Source organism: Cryptotermes secundus, unplaced genomic scaffold, assembly GCF_002891405.2.
Source record: "Cryptotermes secundus unplaced genomic scaffold, Csec_1.0 scaffold180, whole genome shotgun sequence".
In the NCBI taxonomy this organism is placed as follows: Eukaryota; Metazoa; Arthropoda; class Insecta; order Blattodea; family Kalotermitidae; genus Cryptotermes; species Cryptotermes secundus.
Window position 1 is genome coordinate 3,133,785 of NW_019718619.1, and position 15,746 is coordinate 3,149,530.

Below are 15,746 nucleotides of genomic sequence, written 5' to 3' on the forward strand. Positions count from 1 at the left end.
CACCTATGGTGCAGGTCGAGTGTGGGACGGCTCTATTGCAGCGGTGCTTAAGGAGGAGAAGAAGGAGAAGGGTTTGGTCTGCGGATCGAAGCTAAAACAACAACAACAACAACAACAACAAAAAACAACCAGAATGCCTTTTACCCCGATGAAGTCCCATATCTTGAAGGGACCACCTCTAGGTTCTTGTTGAGGGTTTGGCTACATGAATACATTCCTGAATGTTCATGTATAGGGACATTGCAAGTATGCTTGTATCTACCCTCAGTCAACTTCATGTTTATTGAAAACCGACGGTACTTAATTTCAAGATCGAGGACAAATGTTACAAATATAATTTTGGGGTCTATTTGCCTCTTCAATGTAATGGACATAGTTTATCAATTAAGACATTTTGTTTCTAGAGTAACAAAAGGTTTTAATGTGAAGTTCTAGTGCAACCTAAGTGCTGAGGTTTTCACGGCGGTGACTGTGAAGAATGCCGTTTTCTGGGATGTAGCGACGTGTAGATATTGTGCAAAATGACGTTTCGGAGGAGCGTATCGCCTCCATCTTCAGGGTATAAAAATCAGCGAGCGAGGAACCAGCATAAGCAGGTGAGTGCAGCGTTCTTATACTGTAATGCTCACATGCTAGTTCTAATGCATACACAGATTCTAGAGTACGATATATTTTAAGGACTGTTCACTTACAGGATAGTTTTACTGTATCCTGTTGAGTATCCTACCTACCGGAAGAGGGTACGAACCTGAAACCGGTTTTTAGGTAAGCGCGTGATATCGAGATGCAAAAATCGGCCCCCAACAAACATAGGAAACATAGTTTCTGAAGTTAAATTCACCGTTAATCATGATAGTATATATTTACGGTATATTTACAGCATTCCACCATCCTGAACACACAGACTGCTACTTCCACGAACACCGCTATTACAGGCTACAGCCGATAGGCACATATTGCTTTCAAATAGAACCTGTGAGTAAGTAGAATACAGCATGAATCTAATGTATTGTCGGGGCTTCCGTTTATAGGCCACGGAAAACCCGACAATAAATTAGAATAACCCTGTACTGTGAATTTTCACTCGTTCTCTTTTCTTTAAGAGTTAAGTACGTGTAGAAGTAAGTTTAGTTAAACATTGACAGGATTTCTCTATTCAATTGTTGTTGAATGCTGGAAAAAAAAAATAAAGTGACTGATTCAAAGATAAAATATATTACACAAAAAATGAACTAATTTTCAGGTGTAATTGGCTTAAAAGTCTTCCACAGAGTCGCTACAATAACGTTTGTATTAGGGAACTCGAAAACATATGTAAAAGTCAGCAATACGACATCTACAGCAATCAAAATGAAGGAAACTGTGTCAGGAATAGACACAAAACCGATTGGTTAGGTATTGGATATTTTTTATTTATCTACTGTTTATGCCTGTGTTTTCTTGTGTTGTCTCCAAACTCGCTGAAGTAATCCAGTATAACCGAACAGAAACTTTGACGATATTTTATTTCACTCTTACTTGATAATTATAATGAATTTAACGTTATATTTCTAGCTAACAACGAGCGCTCGCTGTTCATTTCGAATTCAAAACCTCCCATATGCTGTATTTACTAACATGATTTTTGCTGGAAACAGTTGCCATTCAGCTAAGATTTTGTTACACATTATTATGTCCCTGAAACTTCTGCAGATCTAGATATTATATGATAGAATTTTTCTTTCGAAAAATTGAAGTTAAACCAAACGGCTCTTATAGTTCCGTTCATATTGTAGCATGCAGATCCGTTGCTAAGTAATGACTCGGTAAACTATCTCCGTTGCTAGGCAATATATTCCTAATAAGCAAGAATGGAACAGCAACAGAGGTACGGTGTTCTCTGCGCGATCCGTGCCTTGATGTTACAAGTAGGACAATTAGTGACAGAGTGCAGTGCAATGCAGGGAAGTGCAGAGTCAGTTGAGTTCAGTCAGTCTGTGAAGAGAAGACTAAGTTAGTGTACGTGTAAGATGGCCGCCAGTCTGGGAATTAGTAAGTTGAAGCAATGAGTGAATTGTGGGATATTCGCCAGATAGTAAGGACGTGAGAACAGGATATTGTTACGATCCGTTAGCAGGAAACGACTAGTGAAGGCATAGAAGACCTTATGTTCTGCAGTTACAGTGATTTTCAGAATGTGTAAACCAGCGAGGTTGCTATAGTTACTTTTCGATAAGAGTTGTGTGTATAAGTGGTCAACAAACTGAGTCTCAATCCAAACCCCGTGTATAGCTACACCCTCGTACAATATTTTATGTGCTGTACGTACTCAGGTCTTGCAAATAACTGGAAGCAGATTCGACAAAGGAAACCGATGTCAAGGGACTACGTTTAGAAATTTGTACGATTAAAGAAGAGAAATCCTAACATCACACAGCGGCAATAATAATTAAAATCAAAACGTATGTTTGGACTTAAAACAGTTGAGGCGTTTGTTGTACGATTTTTTTTTCATCCTGCAATACTGATATGGTAGCTACCAGATGGCACACGTGTCGTTATGCGACTTGGCCGTTATTCGTAAACAGAACTTTTGAAACAGTACTGTTGCGGGTGTGCGATATATGTCCCGTTAGAAAACGCCGTATCACCTGTCGTGGTATAGTGATTCAACTGATGACTACCAACTGAAAATGGTTCCAAAATTTGTACCTATTTTCGTTATTGTGGTAGGGATAATTTCGGTGTAGCCTGGTGCATGGAAATATGTAAACATATTGTCGCACAATCACATGACGCAAATTTATATTAACAAGATAGAAAATAAAGCCAAACGAGGGACAATTTGGAAAACAGCATTACAATATGTGGCAGTGTTTTGTTGCATCTGATAATAGAATACTGGGTACAGAAGGGCCCGAGGGAAGCAAGTTTAAACACAAAAGTTAACCAAAAAAAGCCTAGGAGTCAGAATGCCACACTATACTTTGTAACAATTATTTCAATACATAATATTGACATCAAATACGTAAAGCCCGGAAATTGATCATGCTGGTGGACACGTCTTTAGCGAAATCTATTCAGAATCACCGAATTCACATGACGGCCAGTTTCACATAGGAAGAACCATGCACGTGCTGCAGTGTGACGTAATGTAAACGAGAAAATATAGTTACACCAGACTTGCCTCGCAATTACATCGCAAGCTGCGACAAGGTCAAAAACAAGGCAAAGCAATATGTAGGCCTATGTAGACAGGCATAAGAAAATGAAGAACATGTAGGAAAACCCACAGCATTGCATATGAATGCTCTGTGGAATTCAGCAAAGGAAATCGCTCGGATGATGGAAACCTGATCAGAAAAAATCGGCACCAATCTCTGCTATTCCAAAAAGTAATTACACATCAGCTCGTAATCTTCTAACATTAATTATATTAAATTATTTTATAGAGTAACCGCTTCCATTCTTCTGCTGAAAAAGTGGCGGCTTAGTGGACAGTAGACTAATAACGAAACAACAATACAGAAGTTAATCCTATTTACCAGTGTGAAAAATCTGATGAGAAGCAATTAATTGTACTAAGTGATATTTGTAAGTAAAGTGAAGGCCCATAGGGTTGTGAGACGTTGAAAATCCCACATTATCTAGACAATCGGCTCAGAGATGGCGGTAACGTTGTCAGTCTTACACACCGGCCGCGCTTTACTGCCCAGGAAAATTATTTATTTAATTCCTGGTACTCATTTCTGTTAGAGACTGAGTCGACCCCAGGGCCATAGTTCGGGTCAAGAAAACATTTCAGAATACAGAGCTGAAAGGGGAGAGCTGTACTGTATAATGGTGAGGAATGCTACACAATTGGGGAATTCATAACGCACAGCCAAGCGATAGAAATGGATATACAGAAATCAGGAAACGGACATATAGCAGGGATGGGTAATACACGAAATGCATACAAAACGACAAAATATCCCACGAAAGGAGAATATAAAGATCTATAAAAGACTAACATAAAAACAGATGTTACAAACACAGGTTATTACTATGTGAATAGGATGCACCTGTCTCCCACTTTCGTCAATAAAGTCAACTTGAGTTTCCTGTGGTCTATTTCACGAAGCGATCAGTATCTCAGACTGTATAGTCTCGAGTGTTAGGATGACAGTTGAAAGATGGGAAGGAAGGGATTTGGTAGGGAGTGCTCGTGACATAATTGTGGCAGTATCCTGATATATGCTAGGAGGGAATGAGGAAAACAATGGAGAACCTCAGCCAGGATAGTCATTGTCTCGGCAAAAATTCGAACCGACAACCCCCAGAGTACAAGGTTAAAACATGTCTATTCGACAACTTCATTCATTCACCAATGGCTCTAAAATACTTTCTTGGGCCCTGGCCTGTTCTTCACCTTCGTAGTGCTTTCTACACAGCCGGAAGGACGCCTTGGACGAGTGATCAGCCCTTCGCAAGGCCGCTACCTACATACACGTCAACATAAACACTCAATAAAGGCACACAGACATCCATGCCTTGAATGGGATTCGAACGAATGATCCCAGTGTTCGAGCGCGCGAAGCCGGTTTATGCCTTAGACAACGCGGCCCCTGTGATCGGCGTCTCTTCGATAAGAGCGGCGGATATGTTTGTATTATACTGACAAAACTAAAGAGACTAACTGATCGCCTAAATCGGAATACGCTTTTCTGCCAGCTTTGTCCAATTACTATCATAATTTAACTAATGATAACAACGAAAATATTTCTTTTAGTATGGTTTTTGAAGTACCAGCCTGCAGCCCCTCTTTCTGGTGTATGAACTCGTCTAGAACATCGGGTGTGCTTGGAACCGATGGGTACGAGGGTGATCCCCTGAAGCTAAGTTTTACTTCACGTACGTATAAAAAATAGAAGTGGAACAAAGGCAGTTGGAGGAAGAGAAAATAAAACAAAAAAAAAACGAAAGCAGAGTTATGGAAAGGGAGGCTAACAGAAACTAGTTCGATGGTGACACATACAAAAAACGCCAACATATACATCCAACTGGCTATCAACTTCTGCGAAAGTGTAGTCACTTGGCAGTTGCTATAGAAACCTTTCTGTCGCCAAAGTGACCGCTGTTTCGTGTACACTCCACTAGGAAATTACGCGACTCTGACCGATGAGATACGAACGGAGGATAGTTCGGAAATCGATCATAAATAATCCAATTAAACATTCTTGTAACTTAAGGAAACTAAAGTAGCATTATTCAGGGTATAAGCCGGAACATCAGGCGGCCACCTACTCATCTAATAAGATCAATTTTCTTTTACAAAATTGAATATAGCATATAGTTCTGAGACATATATACAAAAATAAGTAAAAACTTTACTATTAAGATACAATAATTTCACAATTTAATAATTTATATACAAGGTAGCGTAGTTGCTATAGCGACTGGCTAAGGGCTGGACGACTGAGCGGTCGGAGTTCGAACCCCGGTAGGGCCAATAATATTATCTCTTCCACATCATCCAGACCGGCTCTAGGGCCCACCCAACCTCCTATCCACTGGGTACCGGGGGCTCTTTCCCCGGGAGTAAAACGGCAGGGGCGTGAAGCTGACCACTCACCTCCTGCATCAAAAAAATGTGGATCTATACATCCTCCCCCCATACGCCTTCGTGTTGTAATGCTTAATTCGTTGAGCACAGGGAAAACTTTTGCATATAATTCCGGGTATTTTCACAATTATTGTTAGAATTAGCAATTAGAACTACTTGTAATCTTCAGAACTCAGCTTATGTAACAAACTTACAGAGCAACAAAACGCAATCTGAGTTTCAACTCAAAGGAACGAAATGAAGTGTACATTTGTTACGTCACTAATAAAACGTTTTCTCGTATTTAAAAAAAGAGCAACTTTTGTTTATTGCTGAATAAATTCACATTTTTGGTTTTTAACACTCAAAGGAATATAATTAATACTAACTTGTATCATAACAGCCAGGGGGCACGCGGTAGCGTAGTTGGTTGAGGCACTATGCTACAAGCCGGAAGGTCGCGGTTTCAAGTCCCGATGAGGTCATTGGATTTTTTCAATTGACCTAATCCTTCCAGCCGCACTATGACCCTGGGGTCGACTCAGCCTCTAAGAGAAATGAGTACCAGGAATTAATTAAATAATTTTCCTGGGGAGTAAAGCGCGGCAGGCGCGTAAGGCTGACAACTTTACCGCCATCTGTGAGCCGACTCTCTAAAGAGTGTGGGACCCTCAACGTTTCACAACCCTATGGTCCTTGACGGCCTATTACAGGGATAGCTTTACTTTTTATCATAACAGCATTTACATGCATCAAATTAGAAGAATTGCCACATTATTGGAATGGAGTTGTACATATTAGTATAAAAAAGGTAAAAAGGTAATGCTATCCCTGTAACAGGCCATGGAGGCCTATACGGTCGTGAAACTTCGAGGCTCCCACATTTCCTAGACAATCGGCTCACAGATGGCGGTGAGGTGGTCAGCCTTAGGTGCCGGCCGCGCTTTACTCCCCACAAATATTCGTCGTACTCATTTCTGTTAGACGCTGAGTTCACCCCAGGGATAGAGTGCGGCTGTAAGGACTAGGGACATTGAAAAAAAAAATCCAATGAACTCATCGAGTTTTGAACCCGCGATCTTCCGGCTTATAGCATGGTGCCTCAACCAACTACGCAACCGCGTGCCCATAGGTCTACATAACCTGTAGGCTTATGACGAATATACCAAGAGAGATGGAGCTACTTCCTAACAGATGTTCGAATAGGATACAACAAAAGATGAAGGTAAGCTCACTGTGGGCTTATATTTTTACAAATTTAATTTCATCCATGTTCACCGCATTTTCAATATAGTTTACTGAATTCATATGCTCCAGTCGCGATGTATAGCACACACAGAATCTATATTAATCGAACTATAGGGAAATAAAAATAGGAGTACATATAAAAAAAAATCTTTGTTTCTATATATAGTGGGACTGTGTGTGTGGTCGATTAACAGAGAAGATAATTTTAGTCGAACAATTTAAGATTCAAGACTTGACAATAATATAGCTATTTTTATCACCAAGTTCTGTCCGCCGGTGTATGTTTGAAGTACCTAACTGGAAAATCTTGATGTATTTGTAATAAAAACAAGGCACCTACAATATACTGAACTATCGCATTCCAAATATTTGGTTATTTCTATTTAATAATGAAATCAAATTATTCATTATTTATGTGCCTTGTCAACATCTACAAGACCAATTAACAGGAACGGTACAGTGTGGGCAGTGGTAATTGCATTAAGACAAAAGCATACGCGCTAATTAGAGCAAACATCTATTTATTATTTCTACCTTGCTTTAGAAAGCATAAAATCATTAAGCATAAGAACGTTTGCCACTAAACAGAAAGATGAATGATGATGTTAGTAATAATAATAATAATAATAATAATAATTCAATTATTGAGCAAGTGCAAACCTAACAGCCCAGAAACCAATAAAGTCACCACGAGTACAAAGAAAATAATAATATAAGGAGATTATGATTTCACTGGACCCACCCATTTGTCGGTTAAGAAATCAATAAAATATTAATTCCTTAATAGCCATATGAAGTAAATGAACCATAAGAGTTCTCGATTTATGTGTATTTAAAAGGATATATACTAAGTAATTACAGCTTCTGGGGGCGCTTCGCTATGCACTCGAACGTTATAAATGATTAGTGCCTGATATCGAGAAGTGCTTCCACTTTATGAAGGGCTCAATATGTAATTTGGTGTTCAGAGTGTTTCTAGTTTCTTATTTCATTATTTAAATTTTCAGAACATTGAGTGCAGGAAGTCTGCATAGTGAAGGCGACTGGGAGACGTGCATGGGCGGAGAGCCAGAAGTGGACTGAGTCTCAATACTGCAGGTCATCACCTCAAGCATTCAGCCGACGTGAGAAATATTGCGCTAACGGGTGACCACGAAATTATTCATTAAATGGAAGCACTTCCACTGAATGGTTCGGTAATACCAGTCAAAAGTAAGGGTCTACTAAATTAAATTGCTTTTTAAATTTAAATAACTATTTGTTTCCTTATACATATATATATTCACAATTTAGGGGTATGGATTGGAGACTAAATTTATTGACCACTTGTACATATCACTTGAAACTAAAAGTTATTATAATATCACTAATCTACACACTTTACAAATCACCAGACTATCCCCTAGACTTTCTCCAGCCTGCTTTGCCTTCATCAGCCTTTCCCTGGCAACGATTTCTATCAGTGGAAATTCTTCTGCTCCACGCGCTCAGCTTCTATCTTCACAGCCTCCCGTACAGAACTCAATTCTCAACCGAAAAGTGACAACTCCTTGTAACCACTTTCCAAGGACCGACTAGAAAACACAGTTCCAATAATAACTTCATTCTACGTTCGTATTCGTTGCCGCGGGAACTTGTTTACCGATCCGTTGCGTATAAACGGATTACATAACATCTTTATTCATTTGTCTATAGCATTGCTACAATATATCCATTCATTAATTCGTTCATATTCTTGCTGTACCCTTTGGAACGCAGAGCATCTGTGAAAAGCTTTTATTTCAGTTCAGTTTCTTAACCTTATAGGCAGCCAGTAGTTACTTCTCGGAAGGGTGATCAGCCCGTCGCGAGGCCGCCACCTACACACACACACACACACACAAAATAAACGCAAGCATTCATGTCTCGAGTAGGATTTGAACTCACCGCCTCAGCGTTTGAACGGGCAAAACCAGTTCATGCTTTACATAGAGCGCAACTGTAACCGGCAAATATATATAATATATGTACTACGCTAAATGTATTTCCTTATTTATACAATAGCAACCTAGAGCAACATTCAGGATCTCATCGAGTGGCGGGCACCTGGGTTTAAACACAAATTTCTTAACACTTCATGAAACTCAAATAAAAATGCTACTAAATTGTTAGACATTATATATGACAAGTATTTTACAAATTTCTCAAAAATTTCATAAACAAAGCTGAATCGTTGTATTTATTATTCAGGCTTATGGACCAAGGATAGGATTTTGTGAATACGGTAACGAACATTCAAAGTCAATAGTATGTGGCGAATTTATTGACTAATAATTCTGTAGAAGATTTCAGCTACGTTGGGTTAGATTAATTAGTTACTTTATTAAATGCTCGCGTAAATTTACGTAGAAATAACAATAACTTAGACTGCAATAATTTTCCAATACAAAGAATGATGAGGTCTACAATAATAATAATAATAATAATAATAATAAAATGAAGGCTCGTAGTACTAACAGACGTCCGACAGTGGGTAGAGATCCTCTGTTTTGAGAAATCCTTGCCAGTGCATAAATAGCACTAAGAGGGAAGGGAAATGAACCTACATATTGCCTGCTCCGTTTCTCTTTAACAAAACCACCAATTACCCATTCTAATTATTCCGTAAGCAATGTTGTAACATTCTGTGACTGTACTAAAACAGTGTGCCTTTTTTCTCACAGCCGTCTGAAACTTTGGCTGTAAGGGATGGAGGGGATGGGAAACCCCGTGGCTAACAGGAACCCCAAACTCCGGCTCATTCTCTATGGGAAATGACGTGCCGAGGCCTGGGTGTGTTTGGGAGGGACTCGCGCAGAAGAGGAAATGCTTTCTGTTGGAAAGGGAGAGAGATTTCCCCCACCAACAACAAGGGGCTAGTTGCCCTTGTTGGAAAGCTGAGGGGGGCCAGCCCTATTGCATTCGTCCAACAGACTGCCATCTGTTGGGGTCCCAGCTGACCTTTGAGTCTACAGGGTCAGTTTGCTTTAAGTTCGTTAGTCATGTCGAGGCAAATAACGCCATACCATCTTGGATTTTTCATTTTTAATATTTTAAAAAGATAATTAGAAATTTTATTGTATCTTGGGTCTGTAAATGGAATTAAGCATAATATATGAATGACGTAACATTTGTTTCAACCGAAATGCAGATATGTGCAACACAAATGAGAAGTTTACATTCCGACTATGTCGATGCATCAAATGCCACATGATCGTAGACTTTTACTTTTTGTGAAAGGATAGTTAGGACTTGTTCTATCATGTGTCTGAAAGTGGGGCTTACTAATTAGACTTACTGTTAGAATGGCGTAATATTAAAAATGATCTTTGTTTCAAACCTAATGAAGTTACATGTCAAACATGCAAAAAGTATACACATCGATTACATGAACATTAAACTTAAGCGTAAGCACAGTTTTAAATTTCACTCCATCAGTAATAAAAACATGGCGGACGCGCAAACTTGTAAGGTGAAAGAGATACTAGCGCCATTCAACATTGGGTCCGCAAACAATATACGGCATAATGTCAAGAATCAAGATGGCGGCCGTCTGAGGATTCTTTTTAGCTACAGGTTAGATGACGGTAACCAATGCAGCGTTTGAGCTAGGCATGCGAAATTTGATAGAAAGATAGATCGTAGCTATACCTACACATTATTCTGAAGAGATCTTTGGAAGACAATATTTAAGGACGTTACGATGGAGCCAAATACTGAGGTTAAAACTTACAGGTTTAAATATTCTTACTTAAAACGTGAGTTATTAATAAAAACAGAATAGGGTAAGAATAAACATTAATGTACTAAATGTTTAGGACTCGATATTTATGCAGTAGGTAACTAGGCGTCATGAATTATGCTTAGAACTCCTTGTCCCTTCTTATTTCTTTGATTAGATCGAGGTACCTGTCTTTGAAAAGATGGCGAATTCTCCAGCGTCAATGGTTGAAAATCTGGCGTCAGTGGTGGTAGTAGTAGTAGTAGTAGTATTGAGCACAAACACAGAATAAACACGCACACACATCAATGTTTTCAGTGGGATTTGAACCCACGATCCCAGCAGTCTAGAGAACGAAGACAATTCATGCCTCAGACCGCGCGGCCACTATGATCGGCATCTAAGTATTAAACACTCACAGATATCCAGTTGCACCTACACCAGAATTAAAAAGTAAAGACTTTTCCATGTTAAAACATCCCACCTTCAAGTACCCTTCAAGCCATGTTATGTAATGGAGTGAATTGCGTGTCCCACAGTCGTTGGACACATTCAGAAACCTGTTACGGAGTCAATATTATTCACATGTATTAGTCTGACCGTAATTAGCCTGGCTTCTTTATTCTGCGCGGAAAGATGGGAAAATTGCCAACTATCTTTTCTCCTTTCCTTACGAATGATCCTGTGCAATATGCCGTCAAGTTAGTGCCACTAATAGTGCCGTCAGTAATTTCTACCAAATGAATGAATGTGAGCATAACAATAAAACTGACCTAACTGGCCCAATGAAGAGAATGAATATGATTCGGGATTTTGGATATGTGAACAAAGACTTGCCTGAACAGTTTTAATGATGCAATAAATGCTTGTTTGTAACTACAGCAAAATGGCGGCTGTGTGAAACTTTGAGGTTATGACATCCATTTATATGACCACAATTAATCAATGAAAATATAGCTAATATTCTTAAATGACAATTGGTTGCATCAGCCGCCTTCTATATATTGAAAGTTATCACTGTAACAATACAGTGACACTCCATTACGTTCTAAAGATCACTGATACTTTAAAATTAGATTATATTGAAAAAAAATGTACCTGTTAATACATCAAGAATAAACTACATTATATGATGTTAGAGAATAACATGTGATTAACCAACATTCTGTCGTCCTATTAATTTATCTCTTCAACAATATCATTACGGTGAACATGGAGTATTTGTCACAAAGCAAATAATATAATCATGTAATACTTGTATTTACTCCTGAAACGTTGCGGATTTAAAGTTGGTTCAATTTCTCTTATAAACATACATGGCCAACGAAGTCTTATTTGAGCACAGATTTTCTTAAAAAATGCAATCATAGTTAAAATAAATTTCATCTTGCCATATTTTGGCATTTAAACAATCGAATTCAGATTAACATTTAAACTGTAACCCAGAAACGTAAAGTTCGGCATTTTTAGAGCAGTCAAGAGGATACGGAAATATCCCGTACCACAGTGACCCACAGATAGTAAGTCCCGACTGCTTAAAGTGTTACAGTCTGAAAAGAAAGTGACGAAAACGTAAATATAGTAATTAACTAATTCAGAAACAGTCACGAGTAGTTCAGATTATTGTACATAACGACTTTGTTAATTTATTTATGCAATACAATAATGTACGTTGCTCAAGAGTTCCTCATATAGCACGAAACCTTCAATTAAAATCATATTCTTATTCAACAGCGAGGTGTAATTATAAATCATTATAATTAAAACAAAGATGATATAATGAAGTAAATGAGTAAAGAGGTAATAGCGCTATGACGTCACTCTCTTGACGTGAACGTTAATTGATACTGTCAGGATAACCACGTAGCCACCGCCCCCCCCCCCCAACTTCCGGTTGACAAAAATAAAGTAGACTCAAGACTTTGCTGTACAAACTGTAGGACCAAGAGCTGCGGCAGTCCGGAAGACATGTAATTTGTTGCATAAATCCTACCGTTATTCCCCCTGTTCCTTGTTTAGAAAAATTAAACTTGTTCCTTCAGGTATAATTCAGCTACAATTTTATTACAGTCGTATTCCTATCCAGTTATGATGTAATAAATTCAGAGTGTCGTAGAACTTCACAGTCAAGTCGATAACATTTCTGCTACGTATTCGGGAAGTTACGGGTTAAAAACTAGACCTGTTTGCCGTCTGTCCTGCCTGGAGTCTTCCATGATTTTCTTTAAATTCGCTTATTGTGGGGTGGAGTCCAACTGGGTCCACTCGGCACGGCGGCCACTGATTGGCCTATTGTAGCCTGCCGGGCTGATTATGATGGAGAATTTGGTGGAATCAAGATTGGGAGGGGAAACCGAAATACTCGGAGAAAACCCGCCCCGGCGCCACTTTCTCCACCACAAATCCCACTTGGCCAGACCCGCGATCGAACCCGGGCCGCCGCGGTGGGAAACCAGCTACTAACCGCTTGAGCTATGGCGCGGTCTTTTCCCGTGATGTTACTCTAGAACTCGAGGCAGTGTCTTAAATATTACCATGGATACATCAACTTTCACATCCTCACCAATTTATCATTCACTATCACCCTATGATTCGGCGCTATGCATTCTGACAGGGTACTTAAATATACTATTAATACATGAATTCGTGCATAAAACTTCACATTCTATACGAAGAGAAGATCTACGTTTGGTAAAAAAATATTTCCTCCATCTATCGCCATGTCCATCCAACACCTGTTTCTAAGTAGACCACAATATTTACAGGTAAAATGTGNATATAATGAAGTAAATGAGTAAAGAGGTAATAGCGCTATGACGTCACTCTCTTGACGTGAACGTTAATTGATACTGTCAGGATAACCACGTAGCCACCGCCCCCCCCCCCAACTTCCGGTTGACAAAAATAAAGTAGACTCAAGACTTTGCTGTACAAACTGTAGGACCAAGAGCTGCGGCAGTCCGGAAGACATGTAATTTGTTGCATAAATCCTACCGTTATTCCCCCTGTTCCTTGTTTAGAAAAATTAAACTTGTTCCTTCAGGTATAATTCAGCTACAATTTTATTACAGTCGTATTCCTATCCAGTTATGATGTAATAAATTCAGAGTGTCGTAGAACTTCACAGTCAAGTCGATAACATTTCTGCTACGTATTCGGGAAGTTACGGGTTAAAAACTAGACCTGTTTGCCGTCTGTCCTGCCAGGAGTCTTCCATGATTTTCTTTAAATTCGCTTATTGTGGGGTGGAGTCCAACTGGGTCCACTCGGCACGGCGGCCACTGATTGGCCTATTGTAGCCTGCCGGGCTGATTATGATGGAGAATTTGGTGGAATCAAGATTGGGAGGGGAAACCGAAATACTCGGAGAAAACCCGCCCCGGCGCCACTTTCTCCACCACAAATCCCACTTGGCCAGACCCGCGATCGAACCCGGGCCGCCGCGGTGGGAAACCAGCTACTAACCGCTTGAGCTATGGCGCGGTCTTTTCCCGTGATGTTACTCTAGAACTCGAGGCAGTGTCTTAAATATTACCATGGATACATCAACTTCCACATCCTCACCAATTTATCATTCACTATCACCCTATGATTCGGCGCTATGCATTCTGACAGGGTACTTAAATATACTATTAATACATGAATTCGTGCACAAAACTTCACATTCTATACGAAGAGAAGATCTACATTTGGTAAAAAAATATTTCCTCCATCTATCGCCATGTCCATTCAACACCTGTTTCTAAGTAGACCACAATATTTACAGGTAAAATGTGTTGCAGTTTTATTGGAAAAGGAGGTTTCATGGTCATGTGATGTCTGTCCATTGTAGACTCAACACAATCAGACATTTAGATTCACGCTACTGGTCACATTCTAGCTTTGGAACACAGAACACAGAAAGCCCAATTTCCAGAATTATGTTCATTCTCGCAAAGGAGTAGTGAAATGTTACGAGTTTCATACGCCGGACCATAGGCTCTGCAGTTGATAACGAACTTCACAGCTGATAGTTTCTCAGCTCGTGAAGAATTTCTGCCACTGGATCCGCTCCTGAACTAGCGGAATCTACTCCACACCATCTACCTCTGTTTGCAAAGACCACCTTTGGTGTTTCATTTAAGTTTTTTCGAATGAAGTTTTGCATGCGTTTCTTATCGTTTCCATGCATGCTGCACGTCCCTTCGATGTCAATTTAGTTGATTTTATCACAGTAGTAATGATTAATGAAGAATAAGTTCTTCAATGTGTAATTTTCTCCATCATGTTGCAACAGGTCCACAATAACATGAATTGTAATGGGCATTTTGGTGCGGAAGAAACCATAAGCTCAAGCTGATAGGTGATGGAAAGTAGACAAGAAACAACTAGCTTCAGTTCGAAGCGAACCCAAACAGGTTTGGTGGGATATCACACAGTTGCAGTGAGCTGCAAGGACAGAACTACATGCCACCAGCTATGTATGTGAAGGAGAGAAACGAAACCAAGCGATTGGCAGAGAAGGAGACGGAGGAGAAATGAGAATACGAAACCCGTGTAAGGCCTACTGCTAATTCCTTGTGTTCTTCATTCCATCTTGGAATTCAAGCTTTTGTTTTTATTAGTTTATTTCGATAAGAACATAACATAAAAAAGACATGAGACAACAATAAATTGTTTAACAAGCTACATAATAAATGTACAATATTAGTGGACATTTGAGGAGGTTATATATGAAGCGGAACTGTAATTTATAGCAAGTATTTCGACTCGCAACAACAGAAGGGATGCCATTTGTTCTCGAGTTCGGATACTATATATATATATATATATATATATCTGTAAATAAGCAATTACATATATGAAACAAATGGCAGATGAAAATTTTATACCATAAGTACTTACATTTATACACTGCTATGTCTATAAATTTATCCTGTTATAAAATGGTTTACTTTCAAATTTGTGTGGAAATTCACTTCATGCATTATATGTAATGAGAATTCTCGCCATGAATACCAGAATGCACGTCATGATAATTTTCAACATTTTTGGTGTTCCTCGTTTCCTTTTACAATGTCGAATGTAAATGCGATACTAGTAACTTTGTTATCAGCTGTGATTAAGAAAGTAATAGTCATAATCTCTAAGCCACAGTCAACAGCTAAGGCAATCCATGCATATTCTAACAGAACATGTGCTACATTTCATATTTTT

General features: G+C 39.1%; 1 protein-coding gene across 10 annotated transcripts in view; it reads right to left on the reverse strand.

Annotated features, from left to right (window-relative positions):
- Positions 1-15,746, reverse strand: part of LOC111861791 (homeotic protein antennapedia) — a 1,040,626-nt gene that overhangs the window by 760,895 nt on the left and 263,985 nt on the right. Inside the window, exon 1 of one of the 10 annotated variants that reach the window (XM_023846699.2) lies at positions 10,739-10,847. The exons of the other annotated variants lie outside the window; for them this stretch is intronic. The gene's annotated coding sequence lies outside the window, so the exon portion shown is untranslated. Of the gene's footprint in view, positions 1-10,738; positions 10,848-15,746 lie in introns of those variants that run through there. 10 annotated transcript variants of the gene reach the window in all.